This window comes from Vipera berus (assembly GCF_964194415.1).
Source record: "Vipera berus genome assembly, chromosome: 1".
NCBI lineage: Eukaryota > Metazoa > Chordata > Lepidosauria > Squamata > Viperidae > Vipera > Vipera berus.
In genome coordinates, this window is record NC_138202.1 from 62,994,487 (window position 1) to 63,009,172 (window position 14,686).

Genomic DNA, 14,686 nt, shown 5'->3' on the forward strand with positions numbered 1-14,686 from the left:
AAGAATGGATTTATGGTTATTCTCCCCTTTATTGCCTTTCTCTTTTTACCATTTTTGGATCAATAATAAACTCGCAGCCACAAAGATAAGTGGGTTACATGGCAGATGGGCTTTGGAATGCTTAAAAATCTCACATTGCATTTTGTCTTCTAGCTAAAGAGAAAAAAAGAGAGGCATGGACAGCTGTGTTCAAGCTGTGCTCATAAAATTACTGCTCCTTACAAATGTCCATGAGTCCCTGAGAGGGAATCATAGGTTGTACAAGCGTTTGCATGAGAACACAGTAGTGGTTCCATGCAGTTGTGCTGTTAATAAATATTCTCAGATCCCAGGGATGCAACTCTGTGGCAAGGATCCATTCTTTCAAGTCAAGAGAACATATAGCTCAAAATTACACCATTGTACATCACTATTTTGCAAATTAGATGAGTAATCATGATCTGAATGGAAAACTTTAGCTCCTTTCCAATAGCCTTTAAATTTGCCCATTTCCTGAGGAAAAAAATGTTGTATTTAGAATCCTTTGCTTATTGTTTAATACTTGATTTTAAATTCCTATTTCCTCCTGAGATACAATAGAATGTCTATGTTGAAAGCCAACTTTTTATTGCTAACATATTCATTTCTTCAAATTCTAAATAACTGAATTACAATCACTCCAGTAACTTGAGTCCAATAGTATCATTACATTTAACCTCCACTCTGAGGTCTCTGTGTATATTTGCTACAAATTATAATTCCATCAAAATGAGTGCCAACTCTAAAATTGGGGGGGAGCAAGAAAAAACCATGGATGTTACATATATCTGCCTATGGAAGGGAGCATTTATATAAAATAGTTCTTTGATTTTTCAAATACATCTTCCAATCCTTTAAAGGCCTATATGTGATTCAAATTCTGTTGTTTCTTTCAGTTGATAATAAAATAGTGTTGCTCCATTCTTTTGTTTAGATCGTAACTGCAAGACTGCATTGTGGCTTCTGGACCATTTTTGATATGTCTGTGATAATCACCAACCATTGCATCCTGACAATACTTCTGCTTTTAACATCTTTAAAAATATTTAAAAACATGCTGCTGGGGAATTTTAGGAGTTGAAGTACACCCATCTTAATGTGGCTGAGAAACACTGAAAATTTTTCCTCCATTATGATCTGCCCCTAATCTGGTCCTTCAAATCTTCTGATGGTGTTCCTTTTACTGAAACCTTCCTTTTATAACAATCATGTCATTAAACCACTCCATTGCAAATTTGCCACCATTTCACAGTTAACTGCTGGTACAATACATGGCTTATCTGATCAGAACCACAATCCAGGTGCACAGTGTATTTTCTGCCTGCCTTTTTGGAGCTGTGACGAAGCTATGCCATTCTATTAACATTCATCAAATGGGGAGCTGAAATGACAGAAGCCCTTTTCCAAAAACTTACAAATAGAAGATTATGTTAAAATCAGTATTGGGATTTCCAGCAAGTAGAAATCTGAATTACTGAAGTTTTTATGGCTGACATTTCAAAAATCATCATTGTGCTTTATATGGACTCAAGGAGATGCCAGGCATGTATATTATAGGAAAGAATGGTAGACTCCTCTGCAACGACTGACATTTGATTGACATAAGACTATAAGAGGGTACCTCTTGGCTTTTAAACTGCACAGTTGGAGCTGTCAGCTAAAGCTCTAGACAGACATTACCTTTTTTTTCCTTGTGTAGCTATTTACTCTCAGCCCTACTTTTTATATCCACAAAACAATACCATGGAAGTGAGACTTCAGGGAGGGAACAAAATAGGAAAAAGCTTTATGAGAAAGTGTGGTATCAACAAACCAGAAAAAAAAATACAAGAGGTAATTCTAGAAGTGCTGGCACATATCAGGCTAATTGTTTATGAGGAATACAGGCTCTTTTGTTTTACCACCAAAAATGTGTTCAGATAAGGGACCAAGGTGTCTACAATTACATCTGCAGGTCCAGCTGTTGGGAAAAAAGGGAAGCTATGGTAAATGTATGTTCACTGTCCCAAAGGTGCTGTTTCAAGAGGCAACTGGACTTTCTTATTTTTCTTTGAAGACGTTTCGTTTCTCATACAAGAAGCTTCTTCAGCTCTGACTGGATGGTGAGGAATGGAAGGATTCATATTCCTTACAGACAACTGGTCATTTGCATTCTTTTAGAGAGTCATTGAGGCCACTTGGAGGTTTATCTGTGTCCTCAGGGTCATCTGAGTGGTGTAAATAGGTGTGAAGCCTTCTTGGAAGTACTGAAAAGACTGTGTTGTAGACTGGAGATAGATGATGTCCTATCCCTCCCCCTCTATTGAGAGAGGGCTGTTCAATTTTGACAAAGATGGCTTCTTTGACTCCTCTTTCAAACCAGCAGTCCTCTCTGTCCAAAATGTAGACTTTGCTATCTTCAAAAGACTGTCCTTTGTCTTTTAAATGCAGATGGACTGCTGAATCTTGTCCTGGTGGGTTTGTTCTCCTATGTTGTGCCATGCATTTATGAAATGGTTGTTTTATTTCCCCATTGTACAGATCTGCATATGTCTCACTGCATTGTACTGCATATACCACATTGCTTAGTTTGTGTCTGGGTGTTTTATCCTTGGGGTGGACAAGCTTCTGCCTTAGTGTATATCAACAGAGGGGAGGGATACGGCATCATCTATCTCCAGTCTACAAGGCAGTCCTTTCAGCAGTTCCAAAAAGGCTCCACACCCATTTGCACTGCTCAAGTGAGCTTCTTGGATGAGAAGTGAAACATCTTCGAAGAAAAACAAGAAAGTCCAGTTGCCTCTAGAAAAAGCACCTTTGGGACAGCCATGACCTGGATGACTGAGAATCTCTATAGACATGTATATTCACTGGTATTCTGAAGAAGTTACCTGGCAGTACTTGAATAAAGTTATTCAGAGTGAAGATATCCAGTTCAGCACTATGCAGTATGAGCAATATACCTAGCACACAAAACACAGAGGAAGCAGTAGCAGAAATTATATGCTGAGTACAGGAACAGATTTCTAGGAAGATATCCAATTCTTTACCATAATTAACTCAGAATGTACTATATTTGTGGCACAAGCAGGCCAAGGGCATGCTGAATGTTATAGTCTGAAAAACTATGCATAATGTCCATGCAATTTGAGAAATGATAGGTGGGAATGATTTTGGGATACAAGAGGAACAACCACATAGTAGAAAATGGTCAATAAGAGACAACTGAGTCCACAGAAGAAAATGAAGGCATGGCAAAACATCTCAGAAGAGACCCTCCCTAGTTTCATGGACTGCAAAGGTGAGGGATGAGGGATATACTTTTAGAGTAGATTCCATTAATGTCACCCAGCAATAAATTTAGAGCTACTACTTCCGGGTGTGTTTCTTCCCTAGACTACCTTGTAAGGCTAACAGTCTGCTTGACAATGTTTTCAGAAGTGGTTTGCCATTGCCTTCTTCCTTGTATTGACCAACTCAACATTACCCATCTGGCTTTATGCTTAGGGCAGAACTAACATGGCCTCCTTGTTTCTATCCCAGGAACTTTAACCGCTATACCAAATAGGTTCTTGGATCTAAAAATAGCTTGCCAGGAAATTCTGCATATCAACATAATCTTCTAGCAGTGACTAGAGTGCCACCTTTTACAGATCACCATTTATTATGCTATTATGCAAGTTGGCAATGCCACCCATGCTAGCGTAGAATTATGAGAGCTATATTCAATGAAAACTGCAAAGGGCAAGATCTGGCAAGACTTTTCTGCAATATCAAATTGCAATGTGGTTTTTTAGTTTGCTTATCCATTCCTGCAATAAGAGGTAATATTCAAAGTGTTCTTTTGGAGATGCACAGGATGATAAAAACAACCAGAGGTCTTCACATATGAATGTTCACTTTTAGGAAAGACATGCTCCATTTTGACTCAATCTGAATTCTTTCAACTCTGGGATGAAATCAAGTGAATGTTACCTAGCACCTCTGCTGGTAATAGCCTCTTTCCAATATTTCAGCTCAGTTTACCAGGAAAGTTACTTTTATTTTGCAAAAGGAAGGGTAATGAGAAAAGCTTTTAGATAGGACAATTACAGTTTGACTTTCTGATGTGTAATTTTCATAATTTTACATAAAGAAACAAGTAAGAAAGGGAAACTCTATTATATTTAGGCAGTTAGAGTTTCCTTTTAAATACTTTTAAATGCTTGCATTCCAAATTAACATTGGAAGAATATATCCATTTTAAGGCAAGCTGTCAATATGCATATTTTTGAAAGCAGGATTCATGCATACCTCCTGCCTTAGTCACCTTAGATAACTATATGCCATGCAATTTGTCTTTGCTATAAAATATCTTGTAGGTCTTCTTCAATGCAGCAGCAAATAGTGGCACTGAGATAATATACCATATAAAACAAAACTACTTCTTTTTTATGTATGTCATTTTTTTCCATCTTTCTTTAGGACGAAATGAGCCAGGTCACATCAACAATTAATATATGCACTCAATATCCAAAAAATGGTAGTTAGGCTTATCAAGAGCTTAAACTATTAAAATAATGCAGCCCACTAATTTCAATTCAAAGCAGTAAATATTTTAAGGCCTGTATAAAGTTGCAAAATCAGTCATACATATTACCTTGAATTTCATAAACATAGGGCTGCTATTTCAAATGTCCTTAAGTAGCCTAGGTGTATTTTTAAGGAGGAAGAGGATGGCCAGCAGGAAATCTTTCACATGACCTTGTCCCAAGATGGCTTGGATTAAAAAAAAATCAATTCCAAGGATTGAAACTGGGACTGGAAGTGTGTAGGTGGTCAATCTGGTACAAGGTAAGCGTGTTCCAAAAACTCATTTAAGCAATGGCTTAAATGGAAATAGAAAAAAAAATTCAATGGAATAGTCTTTCCAAACTGTATTTCAAGATACCAAATTCAAAATAAAGCATGCTTTTCTGCAGCCTACGAACCATATTCATATCTCCTAGAAAAACTATGATATATTGCACCAAAAGGCAAACTGTGTTGAGGACCTTAAGAGACCTTCAGCATTTAGCAGGGAAAAAATCCCTTCTGAGTTGGATAATAAGCACTTCATATTATGTATGAACACTGTGCAGTATCGATTAAGGTATATTTTAATCAATGTGTGAATACTTTAAACAGAGTGGCTTTGATAGGCCTTAAGGGGATCTTATTTCATTCAGTTCAAAGGTTAGGAACCTATGCTCCAAAAAGAAGCTGGTAAGGTGATAATGCATAATTACCAAGCTGAATCAGATTCTCCAGCAGAATGTCAAAAACTTAAGCATTGCAAGATGGCATTCATATATTAGTTCAAGCAACAATGAATTGCACTGATTTGTTTTTTAGGAACAGTAGATGTGGATTGCTAAACTTTAGAATGTAAGGGACTATAAAGCACAACTGTAAAGTGTTACCCAATATTCCTCAGTTCACTTGCCTACAAAATAAAAAACCTGTATGTCTTAATAGAGAAGTGAAAAATAAGACAAAATATATCAGTTGAACAGAACTAGTACTAATATAGTTGTTTGCTTTAAATAGATCTGCCAACTCAATGAGTCAGAGCTTTGCATAATAATAATAATAATAATAATAATAATAATAATAATAATAATAATAATAATAATAATAATAATAATAATAATAATACATTGGAAGGGATGTTGGAGGTCATCTAGTCCAACCCGCTGTTCAGGCAGGAAACCCTATACTATTTCAGACAAATGGCTGTCCAGTCTCTTCTTAAAAACATCCAGTGTTGGAGTATTCACAGCTTCTGTAGGCAGGTTGTTCCACTGATTAATTGTTCTAACTGCCAGAAAATTTCTCCCTAAGTTGTTTCTCTCTTTGGTTAGTTTCCATCCATTGCTTCTTGTTCTGCTTCAGGTGCTTTGGAGAGTAGCTTGACTCCCTCTTCTTTGTGGCAGCCCCTGAGATATTGGAACACTGCTATCGTGTCACTCCTCGTCCTTCTCTTCATTAGACTAAACCAGAGGTAGGCAACCTTGGCTCTTTTATGACTTGTGGACTTCAACTGCCAGAATTCCTGAGCCAGCCATGCTGGCTCAGGAATTCTGGGAGTTGAAGTCTACAAGTCATAAAAGAGCCAAGGTTGCCTACCCTTGGACTAGACATACCCAATTCCAGCAACCATTCCTTATATGTTTTAGCATCCAGTCCCCCAATCATCTTTGTTGCTCTTCTCTGTACTCTTTCTAGAGTCTCAACAACATTTTTACATTGTGGTGACCAAAACTGGATGCAGTATTCTAAGTGTGGCCTTACCAAGGCATTATAAAGTGGTATAAACACTTCACATGATCTTGATTCTATCCCTCTGTTAATGCAGCCTAGCACTGTGTTGGCTTTTTTGGCAGCTGTAGCACACTGCTGGCTCCTATTTAAGTGATTGTCCACTAGGACTCCAAGATCCCTCTCACAGTTGCTACTATTGAGCAAGGTACCAACTATACTATACCTGTGCATTTGGTTTTTCTTGCCTAAATGTAGAACCTTACTTTTTTCACCATTGAATTTCATTTTGTTAGATAGCACCCAATGCTCAAGTCTGTCAAGATCCTTCTGTATCTTAAGCCTATCTTCTGGAGTGTTGGCTATTCCTGCCAGCTTAGTGTCATCTACAAATTTGATGAGTTCCCCATCTATCCCGTCGTCCAAATCATTGATGAAGATGTTGAAGAGCACTGGGCCCAGAACAGAGCCCTGGGGCAAGCCACTACACACTTCCCTCCATGTAGATGCAGTTCCATTGAGGACCACATGCTGAGTATGGCCGGTCAGCCATATACGAATCCATCTGGTGGTGATGCTGTCTAACCCACATTTTTCTATCTTATCAAGTAGTAGGTTGTGGTCTATTTTGTCAAATGCCTTACAAGTAAATTATATCCACAGCATTCCTCTGGTTCACTAATTTTGTCACCTGGTCAAAGAATGCAGTAAGATTTGTCTGGCATGATCTGTTTTTGACAAACCCATGCTGGCTTTTGGTAATGACTTTGTTTGCCTCTAGGTGTTCACTGATTTGTTGCTTGGTTATCTTTTCCAAGATCTTCCCAGGTATTGAGGTCAGGCTGATAGCTCTGTAGTTTCCTGGATCCATTTTTTTTTCTTTTTTTGAAGATGGGAATTACATCAGCTATTTTCCAGTCCTCTGGTAGTTCCCCAGTGCTCCAGGATCTTTGAAAGATATAGTTCAGTGGTTTTGGAAAAAAAAACCTATGAAATTAAAATATTAAACATATATAACTTACAAGATTACAGCATCATGCAACTTTCAAAACTTTCCCTTACTAAGCCAAGAACCAAATAGCTTTTCCTAAAAGTCTTGTTTTTCAACTCAGTTAAAAAAATCTGGGAGACAACCACTTAGGTGAGCCCCTCCTGACAGAAACTTTTAGCAATCTTATGTATTAAGTGGTATATAAAAACTGATGTGAAGTAACTTTATATAAAAGCTGATCAATAGTGCCTTTTTCAAAACTGTCATGATTGTAAGTCTTTTCCATATAAAAGAAATGTGTTATACAATAGCAAAAGAAACTCTGGAGAGATTCTTTAATCGGATTTGACACTCTGTTCAGGACTTTAGAGGTGGCCTGATACAGAGGTTGTCAAATGTTTTCTGTAAAGACCAGATCCTGTCCATTTTCCTCCTCTATGACATGACTGGCAGGTCTGCAGACCAAGGAGCATAGGAGTTGTTGGACAGTACCAGGCTGCCAGCAAAGAGACTGTTGATAAACCATCATTGCTACTACATAGCATGGCTGCCATTGGCTCTGCCCTTTACTCCAGGAACTTGAAACTCCAATGTGGCAATGTGCCACATACTACCCTTCCATTCTTAGCTCATGACCATACAAAAACAGAGGCCACAGTTTACCAATCCTATTCTAGAAGGAGCTTAATTCAAATCAGTAGATAAAGTGACTAAATTTGTGGATCAGGGAAATGCTGGCCTGATGTTCTTCAACATCTTTATAACTGATCTTGATGAAGGGACAAAAGGGAGTATTCATCAAATTTGTAGACCGTACCAAGCTGGAGGAAATTGACAACACTTTGGAAGATAAACTCAAGGATCCTGACAGACTTGAGCACTGGGCCCATTTCAGATAAAATACAGTTCAGTGGTGAGAAAAGTAAGGTCATGCACTTGGGCAAGAAAAACAAATGCATAGGGATAGAATAGGAGAATAGAATAGAATCAAAATAGGAACTGTGAGAGGGATCTAGGTGTCCTGGGGAATCACTACTTAAGTATGAGACAGCAATGAGTTGCAACTGCCAAAAAAGCCAACATGCATCAACAGAGGGATCACATCAAGATCACAGGAAGTGATAGTACTTCTTTATACTTCACTGGTGAGACACTTGGAGTACTGTGCCCAGTTCTGGTCATCATGATTCAAAAAAGATGCTGAGGCCCTAGAAAGAATGCAAAAAAGAACAAAAAAGATGATAAGGAGTCTGGAGGCTAAATCATATGCTGAACATATGAGGGAACTAATTATGTTTAGCCTAATGAAAAGAAGGCTCAGGGAGACATAATAGCAGTCTTCCAATACTTGAGGGGCTGTCACAGGGATGGGGGTGTTGATTTATTCTCCATAGCACTTGAGGGAAGGACAAGAAGCAATGGTGGAAGCTCATCAGAAGGAGGTTCAACCTGGAAATAAAAACATTTTTATGGCAGTAAGAATGATAATCAATGGAATAACTTGCCTTCTGGAGTTGTGGGTGCTCCATCACTGGAGTTTTGAAGAAGAAGACTGGACAACCATTTGTCTGGCATGGTATAAGAATTTCTGCCTTGGGCAGGCGGTTGGACTAGAAGTCCTCCAAGGTCCCTTCCAGCCCTATGTTCAGGAGAACTGGGTATTACAAATTAGCTATTATTTGTATGACTATTTGTCATGGAGTTTGCACTTAGATTCTTTTTTGTTCCTGCAGGGATGTATGTGTGTGGTGTGTCTCTTTGTAGGATTATATTCATCCCCTCACAAAGGGGAACATTTTAAGATTCCCTTTCCATGCTTCTGAAATGCCATTGTCCACTCCTACAAATTCAGAAATCTCACCTATCATTTTAATGCACAGGTAGTCCTTGGCTTACAACTTCAATTGAACCCAAAATTTCTGTTGCTAAATGAGACATTTGTTAAGTGAATTTTGTCTCATTTTATGACCTTTCTTGCCACATTGTTAAGTGAACCACTGTAGTTGTTAAGTTAGTAACATGATTTTTAAGTGAATTTGGCTCCTCCATTGACTTTGCTTGTCAAAAGAGGATCACATGACTCCAGGACACTGCATCTGTCATAAATATGAGCCAGTTGCCATGCATCTGAATTTTGAGCACATGACTATGGGAATGCTGCAACAATCGTAAATGTTGGGGGAAAAATGGTCATAAATCACTATTTTCAGTGCCATTGTAACTTTGAACCATCACTAAATGAACTGTTGTAAGTCAAGGACTACCTGTTCTTGGCAGATATGCCAATATCCCTAGATTACAATCCACATATTGGTATATACTGATTTAAGTATATAAAAGTACAGTGCTGTCACAGGTCATATAGTTATGTCATCATATAGAATCCCATTAATATCTTCTAATGTATTCCTTCCACTCAGTGGAAATACTGCAATTCCATTCTAACTGGAAGTTGGAAGAATTTCCTTTTTCTATTAAAATAGTGACTACAATTGCTCCCTATGTCTCCATCTAGTCCATGTATGTGTGTGTATATTGTGTCTTTAGATCAAATACTTGTGCTCAACATTTTCCCTGTTTTATTGATTGCACAGCCCCTGCTCTGCAAGCTATTTGTGGTAAAGAGAAGTGTGCAGTATTTTAAAATAATAAGACAAAGGTGAAAAATGGGAAAAGATGAGCCAGAAGCATGCACATGGCTTCTTTGTAACCATTTTTGATCTTCACAATGATCTTTAAATCAAGCTTTGAGGAGCCACAATAACTATACTAAGTCCCTTGGGATAAATATCCCTCAAGATAGACAAGGTAGTTAGGCCATAGGCTTTCTGTTTTCCAGGATGTTAAGAGTGTCCTTGAATGGTAAGCTCACAAATTTTCAAAAGAAACGGTAATTCATACTCATTCTATTTGTGTCTGGGCCCATTCCCACAGTTACAACCATATGAAGAAGAGACTATGGATGAGCCTTAAAGCAGAGTTTTAAATCCTATATGAGTAGTTCTGACTTCTGGGAAATATATTGAAGTCTTAACATCCAAGATGCTGCAGAACGATGCAAAGGCTCTCAGTGCTTACATGAGAATGATGCAATTGCAACAAGCCTGTCTTCCACCAAGGACCTGTATGCTGCATGAGTCAGAAAGAGGGCTGTGAAAATATCTACAGACCCCCCCCCTTACATCCTGGACATAAACTAGTTGCAGACATGGGTGAGGAAGGTACAGCAGAGAAGGCAAACTAACAGGCGCATCTCTCCCTCTCTTGTGTGATTCTGATCAAGAATTTCTGAAATTTCTGAAAGGTCTTTGATGGTAACAACCTGTTTTTCATATCCAACCACTAATGTACAAACTGTAGGAAGACAAAGCTTGCTTCCTCTGTAAGAGCATGGTCAATGAAGGGAAAATATTGCATTATTTTCAGAGATTTTTTTCCAGTGAAAAAAAGAATGAACATTCAAAGATTTCTCTATACCTTCAGCAATATGTTTAAATAAATATATTTTTGATGCACTAAATTGGCATTTGATGGAAGCTACTATTTTTTTAAAAAAAGCTTGTCATATTACTCTTGTTGAATTGCTCATAAATTCAGGGTTGAACAAAGCGATCAGATTACATTAAATGCACGTTGGTATCTCTAACTTTCTGCAATGAATTAAAACTGGTTGATCATGTCTCAAGTGCATTTCATTTTCTGTTGATTCATGTGCAGCAATATAACTCTCAAAATTCCCTTATGCCACCAAGCTGACTCTGATATACTGAAGGCTGGAGAAGATTATGGTAGCTATAAGATTGAAAACTCTATCATGGCAACAGATAAATGCAGTAAAGATATCATGAATGCATAAACAAAAACATCAGTTATAGAAATAACTATTCATTTAATCCACTACTGAATTCAAGGGAGAGGCTTGTTGTTTAATGACTATGAAAAAAACAGACCGAAATATGTAAATACCAATATATTGTTCGTGTTCTCTTCTTATTAATCTTTCTTTTGTGCACTGTAAAAAGACATTGAGTTTCCTTTTTGCATTGAAAATAAATGTGTTCTTCACAAAAATAAGTCAGGTGCATTGAGAGCAATGAAAATTCAGGGAGGTGGAAAATGTGCAAAAACTAGTTTTTATTAAAAATAAAATAAAAAGTTGGTCGTAGAAATAACTTTTTTTCCTTTGTACAGAGCTTTTTTGTTCCTTTGTTTTGAAACCCAATCCATCTTTAAAGGATTTTTAAGCTGGCAAAAATGCATTATTATTAAGCTGGTAGCTTCTATTGTTTCAGAGGTAGCTATGGCTATGGATGAATGCTTTCAACAGAAGTTAAAAGAGATAATGAGCCTTTAATGATACAAAATCAGAGCCTTGTGTGCTTAGTGAAGCTTGACACAAGCTGTAGTTTTCAGCCAGCAAGAGCGGCTTATACTATCTCCCAGTTTTCTAAGCTTCAAATACCCACAAAAATGCTTTCTTATCCAACTCTCTCTCAAGATATTATCAATAGTAGATGTCTATGATGCTCAACTGTTAAGTGACATAAAGCATCAAATAGCCATGGTGAAAGTAAATTAATTTTGTCATCTCCTCCCCTGCAAATCTTTTAATGGATAGCAGGTAGAAATAATTTTCCAGGTATATTCCATATGCATATATTTATTGCAATTTTTTAGGGATTTTTCCCCTGAAGTTCCTTGATTTGCTTCACTTACCATAGGCAAATAGAAGTTTTGCAACTGAATTTTTAAAACTAGCTTCAGTGAAGCCAATAGCAAGCATTTATATTAATTAATCTCTCTCTAGGATCAAGTGTCTTTGGATTCGTGTTTAATTCTGTAACTACAAATATTAAGAATTTGCTGTTTGAAGAGAAAGATGGAAGCCTTATTGAATTCCAAAATCCAAAGCAAACACTTTAGGAATTAATGAGCCGTGGTAGCACAGTGGTTAGAATGCAGTATTGCAGGCTAATTCTGCCGACTGCCAGCAGCTCGATCCTGACCGGCTCGAGGTTGTCTCAACCTTCCAGCATTCCAAGACTGGTAAAATGAGGACCCAGATTGTTGGGGGCAATATGCTGACTCTGTAAACCACTTAAAGAGGGCTGTAAAGCACTCTGAAGTGGTATATAAGTCTAAATGCTATTGCTATTGCTAAATCAGATGAATTCAAGTTAGTTGGCTACAACCAATATATCTAGAGTCTTCGAAGATCTGAGCAATAACTATCCAATCAAAGAAGCTTTTATGAACTTCTGTTTCTTTTTATCATTTATTTTTGCACTTTTATCTTTTTTCTTTCTCTTTTTTTTCTTTTTTCTTTTCTTTACTGTGTATTCATTTGTATTAGTTTTTATGTTCTCTTTAAACTTTACTACCAGCCAGCTCAAGAGTCCTGTCCAGAGAACATTCAAAATAACCTTACAAGAGGTGGATGCATGTCAGGGAAGCCCTCAGACATATTTCCTTATATGAATTTTTCAGAGTAGCTGCTTTTATTGAACACCACAAAAGATTGAGTGCAGCATTTAGTAAAGCAGCCCTCCTTATATATTGGCTATGTGAGCATCTGCACCTACTTCCATGGCAATTAGTGACTGATGTAGATTGCAATGAAAAATTGGCTTCTTATCTGAGGTCTTCAAATGATCCTCTGTGAATTTACACAACTCACCCACTTTTTTGTTCAGCTGGCTATTCTTAACTTTGGATTTATTTTTAAACGCTTTGAGGAATATTGAGCAGCAATGCCCAGAAGGGGGTAAAGGTTCTGCAAAGTCTTTATTCACAAGAAAGTATGATGCATGTTACATGTAAGAAATTAATTTTTCTACCTAGTGTGGACAGAAAAAGATATGAGATCAATCTGAACTTGGGATGTTTATAAAGTAAGCTTTGCATTTCAATAAAAATTTACAAAAGAAATATTCTTTTCTGATAATTGGACAAGTTAATAAGTACATTGGCACAACATTTTAAGCCACATACAAGTTTGAATATTTTGATATCTTCCCATGTTGCTCAAACTGGTGTGAGTGTATGTGTGTAAAACAGTAAAATGAGTATAAAAGAATTTCTTCATGCTTTCACTTAACTTTTCCACATTCTTTTGTAGAATCAGACTTGACCCAACAATATTTATATATCTGATTATATTATATATCATTATATATCAGAATGTGCTATGGTTTTTAACTTGACTTATTCTATATAACTTCCACATTTATTTCACTTACATTTGCTTGATTGGTCCATATATAAACAGAGAATGAATTTTCCCATTCTTGATTAAAATCAAGAGCTTACTATTTCCCATTCATAGGCAGTTGGATTGCTGTCCATAGCGTAATGATCTATGGATGTTTTATGAGAATTCTATTTTATCTCTTAGACTCATAAAGTGTCTCAAGTCTATGTATCAGTTATATGCCACTAAGAGAAGAATGCGATGCAACTGCAGTAACTCTCATTGATATCCTGTTTTTCATTACATTCATTCTACAACTATACTTATAGTAAGATTCCGAAAAAAGAAAACAGTTACCGACAGTTACCAGTCTTTAACTGTAAATTTAATTTTATATTGAACAAGATTTCACTCAGACCATTATATTTTACACAAACCCTTTCAGTAACTGAATCACTAGTTACTTATCAGAAAAATCTATTTTTGTGGAACTCAACTAACAGATCAGCAGTAGATCTGAAGCCCATTCAAACCATGACAATGTCCATCTTTCTGTTAAAAATTATAAGGAACTTTATTGGATTAGATGATTTGTAAGGTTCTTTCTGTGATTCTAATTTACCTTCTCCCCAAGGAGTTTTAGGTGTTTTATAGCAAGTCCGTAATTGAGCAATTAACCTTTCTCCCTTGATTTATAATGCAAGATTTTTTAAAAAAAGTGTTAACAGCGGAACTCAATGTAGTAACATTTAAAGTGTTTTAAGTATTAAAAAGGGGAGTTTTCTGAAGTTTTTGAAACAAAGCTTACTGAACTGATGATCTTTTGAGATGGGTCTTCCATGAAAGGTAATCCCTGAACCTAGGCAAAGCCATTACATAGACTTGTTTCTGGTTTGATTAAATATAATTAATGTATCAATTATACCAATAGTATGCAAGTACATATTTGAAAGAAATGTTTCAAGATACCTATCCATAACCAATTCAGGGTGTTAAAAATTATCAATAGAGCCTAACATAGCATATGAATCAATTCAATATGTACAAGAATGAGTGAGAAACATCAATGGCCTAATCTGATAAAGAACAGCTTCCTATGCTTCAAATCAAACTTTGAATATATATTTGGCATATATGAATTAATAGTAATAATCCATTCCAGTATCAAAATTTTGAGATCTATGAACACTTCTTTTGAGATGTAATGTAATAGAATAGAGCTAGAAGGG